The sequence below is a fragment of the Lutra lutra genome, chromosome 10, assembly GCF_902655055.1.
Source record: "Lutra lutra chromosome 10, mLutLut1.2, whole genome shotgun sequence".
In the NCBI taxonomy this organism is placed as follows: Eukaryota; Metazoa; Chordata; class Mammalia; order Carnivora; family Mustelidae; genus Lutra; species Lutra lutra.
Window position 1 is genome coordinate 104058470 of NC_062287.1, and position 5739 is coordinate 104064208.

The 5739-nt window shown below is 33.1% G+C and overlaps 1 pseudogene; it reads right to left on the minus strand.

Annotated features, from left to right (window-relative positions):
* Positions 1–1017: 1017 nt before the first annotated feature.
* Positions 1018–1101, minus strand: LOC125080326 (uncharacterized; annotated as a pseudogene).
* Between the last annotated feature and the right edge of the window lie 4638 nt (positions 1102–5739).

Genomic DNA, 5739 nt, shown 5'->3' on the forward strand with positions numbered 1-5739 from the left:
AAAGCAAGAAAGTCTTGAGGTGAGGAAATTTCATCAAAAGTGTCAATCCACCAGGAAGCTATAATTCTAGATTTGTATGTAAATAGTGAAATATCATTAAGATATATAAAGCAAAGGTGGAAAAGTACTAAAATATTGAATAGACCACCTGTTATACTGGGAATATGTTAGCAACTTTTCTTAATAACTGATGGAACAAGCAGACAAAAACATCAGAGTACATGTTAAATAAAACATAAACCACCCCCCCAGCATATTTACTTTTACTATTTTTAATTTTATTAAGTTATTAAATCTAAATTTATTAATAAGTGTTAAATTATTTTTATTTTATTATATCTATGCAGTACTAAGTCCTAACCTTAGAAAACTTGAAAAAGTACCCAAAGCAAGCAGAAAGAAATAAAAAATAAGAAAGAAAAAGAAAAAAATAAGAAATCAAACTGAAAACAGAAAAATAAAGTGAAACAAAAAGCTAGTTGTTGAAAAGATTGACAAAATTGACGAAACTTTAGCAAGACTGTCAAAGAGAAGAAACACATTACTAACAATATATGAAACAAGATTTAACTATCAATCCTGCAGACATCAAAAGGACAATAAAGGAATCCTACAAACAACTATGTGCATAAATTCAACAACTTACATGAAATGGACCAGTCCCTTGAAGAGTACAAGTAATCACTACTCACTAATGTATATCTAATAGATCATTTGACTAGCCCTATAACTACTTTAAAAATGGAATTGATAATTTAAAAGTAGCCACAAAAAAAAATTGCCAAGTCTACATTGTTTCACTGGAGAATTCTACCGCATATTTTAAGGAAAATTAACACCAATTCTACACAATCTCTTCCTGAAAACAGAAGTGGAGGAAACACTTTACATCTTATTCTAGGAAGCCAGTATTACTGATGGCTAAACATTACAAAGGCAGTACAAAAATACAAACAAACAAACAAAAAAAACCTACAGCCCATATCCCCCTTGAATACAAATGCAAAAACTCTTAATAAAGGGTTAACAAATGTAACATCTTGAATGGATCTCAAGAGCATTATTCTACACTTGATCTTAGCCAAAAGGCTGAGAAGCGATCAAGAGCATTATTCTAGTGAGGGGGGGGGAGCCAATATTTTGATTAATGACTGCCAGGGGTTAGAGACTGTGAGGAGATGGGGGATGGTTATGACTATGAAGGGGTGGCATCAGGAGGAATCTTCATGGTAATGAAGTAGGTCTGTATCTTGATTGTGGTAGAGATTACATGACTCTACATATATAATAAAGTCGACCTAGAACTCTATACACACATAGTACCAATATCACATTTTCAGTTTGGATATTGCATTGTAACTATGTAAGACAAAAACTGCTGGGCATACTGAGTGAAAGCTAATGGGACCTCTCTGTACTGTATTTGTGAATCTATAATTCTGTGAAGCTTCATGAATCTGTAATTACTACAAAATAAAAAGTTTAAAAAGGGGTTTTGATATCACAGAACTGAAGGGGGGTTTCTCAAGAGATGGTAGTATTTACATTAATGGATTTTCACCTTGGATAATTCATCTACCTGTATAATTGATATGTACAGTTTTTGGTACATTTAATTCAACCTAATTATTTCTTTTAATATGAGAATGGATAAAACCAGCCAGAGTGAATTTACTGAGTGAATAGTAAAGAGTACTGAGGGAAGAACCATGGAGAAACCTAATTTTAAGATTGATGACAAGAAAAAAGATATAACAAAGTCTAGGCAGTGGTCATAGAAATTAAAGAAAATTAGAGAATTGTGGTATCATGAAAGCTAAAGGAGAGGTGAGTTCCAAGGTAGGGATTCAAATAGGTCAAATAAGTAATGAAAATGGCAAATAATAAATTGTTGGTATTTATATCTTGGGCTAAATTTTAGGAGGTAAAAATGATGTAACAGTATATGAAAAAGTAGAGACAAGAGTATAAATTAATTTATACTATGGATACTCTCAAGGAGGTTAGGAGAAAGTTGAGCTTTCATGTAGGCCAAGAGAAATGAGAGGGTACAGAGAATTGATAACTGGTAGCTTATACAAATGGTCACAAATGCTTCACATCCCCATATGTGTGTTCCTTTGAAAGGTGACTTTGAAGCTCCTAAATATATTAAATAATTATTAACAGATCTAAAGGCAAGAATATACAACAATGCAATAATACTAATAGTGATAACAGATTATCCCGACAGAAAGTCAGTAAGAACATAATAGACTTTAACTGTACTTTGGAACAAATGGATCTAACAGGCATATGCAGAGCATTCCATTCAACAGCGACAGAACATATATTTTTCTCTAGGGCACATGGAACATTTTCCAAAATAGACCATATATTAGGTTACAAAAAGAAGTCTTCACAAATTTAACCAAAGTCAAATATATCAAGTCTTTTCCAACTTTTCCAGTGACAGTGATATGAAACTATAAATCAACAATATGAGAAAAACTGAAAAATTCACCAAAATATGAATATTAAATTACACACTTCTGAACAATCAATGGGTCAAATAATAAATCTTAAAAATTATTTAATTTGGGGGGCACCTGGGTGACTCAGTGGGTTAAGCCTCTGCCTTCGGCTCAGGTCATGATCTCAGGGTCCTAGGATTGAGGCCCGCGTGGGCTTTCTGCTCAGCATGGAGTCTGCTTCCCCATCTCTCTCTGCCTGCCTCTGCCTACTTGTGATCTCTCTCTGTGTGTCAAATAAATAAATAAAATCCTTTTTTTAATTATTAAATTTTTTTAATTAAAAATATCTTGAGACAACAGAAATGGAAAAACAACATATCAAAACTTATTTGATGCAATTAAAGCAGTTCTAAAAGGGACATTTATAGCCTATAAATAAATTATGAAACAATGCCTACATGAAGAAACAAGAACAATTTCAAATAAACAACCTAACTTTATACTTCAAGAAACTAAGAAAGGAAGAATAAGCTAAGCTCAAAGTTAGTAGAAGGAAAGATATAATAAGGAAATAAATGAAATGGAGACTAGAAAGACAATAGAGAAGATCAATAGAATCAAGAGTTGGATTTTTGAAAAGATAAAATTGATAAACCCTTAGCTAGACTAAGGAAAAAAGATAATAAAATTATAAGAGAAAGAAGAGACATTACAAATGATACCAAACAAATATGATCATAAAAGACTACTATGTACAATCATGCCAACAAATTAGATAACTTCAAAGAAATGGATAAATTCTTAGAAACTCCAACTTACTAAGACTGAATCATGAAGTAATAGAAAATTTGAACAGAACAATAACAAGCAAGGCTATTTAATTAGTAAACTCCCAAACAACAAAAGCCCAGGAAAAGATGACTTTACTGAATTCTACCAAATATTTAAATAATTAACTCCAATTTTTCTCAACCTCTTCAAAAAAATTGAAGAGAAGGAACACTTTGAATCTTATTTTACAAGGCTGGCATTACACTGATACCAAAGCCAGACAAGTGCATTACAAAGAAAGGAATTACAGGGAATATGCCTATTAAACATAGATGCAAAAATCCTCAACAAAATATTAGCAAACTGAATTCAGGAATACATTAAAAGGATCATACATCATGCTCAAGTGGGATAATCCCCAGGATACAAGGATAGTTCACCATACCTGAATAAATAAATGCGGTATAACACATTAACATAATGAAGGACAAAAATCATATAATCACTTTAGTAGTTGAGGTAAAAGCATTTGACCAAATTTGATAGCATTTATGAAAAAAAAAAAAAAAAACTCTCAAAAATTAGGAATAGAAAGAATGTACCCAAACATGATAAAGGTTGTGTATGACAAACCCACAGTTAACATCACACTCAATGTTGAAAAGCTGAAATCTTTTCCTCTAAGATCAAAAATGTTACAAGGATGCTTTCTCTTGCCATCTCCATTCAACATAGTACTGCAAGTCCTAGCCTGAGCAATCAGGCAAGAAAAAGAAATAAAAGTCATCCAAATCAGAAAAGAAGTAAAATCATCTCTATTTGCATATAACATGGTATTATAACTAGAAAACCCTTAAGTTTCCACAAAATCTCTAATAAATGAATTCAGTAAAGTTGAAGGATACAAAAGCAACATAAAAATCATTGCATTTTTACACAGTAACAATGAACTAACCAAAAGAGAAATAAAAGAATCCCATTTACAATAGCATCAAAAACAATAAAAGACTTAGGAAGAAATTTAAACAAGGTGGTGAAAGATTTGTTCATTGAATCCTTGAGCACATGGATAAAATAAATTGAAGAAGGCATAAATAAATGAAAAGATACCCCATGTTCCTGGAAGGAAGAATTAATAATGTTTAAATACCCATACCACATAAAGGGATCTACAGATTCAATACAAGCCACCAAAATTCCAATGGCATTTTTCTAAGAAACAGAAAAAGAAAAATCCTAAAATTTGTAGGGAACCACAAAAGACCACAAATAGCCAAAACAATCTTGAGGAAAAAATAACAAAGTGGAGTCATCACACTTCCTGATTTTAAATTATATTACAAAATTAAACATGTATTCCCCCCCTTTTCAAAAGTCCGTGTTGTGTCACCTCACTTTTACAAAAGACCTACAAAAAGAAAGAAGAGAACAGCGCCCAATTACTCCAATAGCCAAACTATGGAAAGAACCTAGATGTCCATCAATAGACGAATGGATAAAGAAGATGTGGTATATATACACAATGGAATACTATGCAGCCATCAAAAGAAATGAAATCTTGCCATTTGCGACGATGTGGATGGAACTAGAGGGTATCATGCTTAGCGAAATAAGTCAATCGGAGAAAGACAACTATCATATGATCTCCCTGATATGAGGGAGAGGAGATGCAACATGGGGGGTTAAGGGGGTAGGAGAAGAATAAATGTAACAAGATGGGATTGGGAGGGAGACAAACCATAAGTGACTCTTAATCTCACAAAACAAACTGAGGGTTGATGGGGGGAGGGGGGTTGGGAGGGGGGGTGGGGTTATGGATATTGGGGAGGGTATGTGCTATGGTGAGTGCTGTGAAGTGTGTAAACCTGGCGATTCGCAGACCTGTACCCCTGGGGATAAAAATATATGTTTATAAAAAATAAAATTTAAAAAAAAAAGAAAGAAGAAAAAAATATCTATATTAATGCCTGCTTTTCCTAACTGAAAGAAATCCAAAGAAGATTTTTGCTTTAACAAGGACAAAAAGTGAAAATAATGTTTAGTGTTTGCTTTACAGTGAGCCATTATAGAGGCATTGTGCATCCTGAGTAGCAAACACAGCTCTGCCAAGCTCCGTCCCTAGAGAACTACACTCAGCATCTCAGCATCAAGCTGCTATAACTTTGAATTGTGTCTTTGAGCATCTGTGTTTTATCTCAATTTATCTTGTGCATCCATTAGCAAGATGTATCCTAAGGTATCAGAAAAGCCTAACACATTATTTTTGAGGTCTGGGAACATTCAAAATTTGTTCCACATAAGTGAATAGTAATTACTTCTTTGTGCCATTTCAGCTTAGGGATTAAAACAGTGTGGTACTTGCACAAAGATGGACAGATTGATGGAATAGAATAGGATGACCAGAAATAAATCTTCACATATTTGGCCAATTTATTTTTGAAAAAGATGCGAAGACCATCCAATGGGGAAAGGACAATTTTTTCAACAAAATGGTGCTGGGATCCCTTTTACAAAG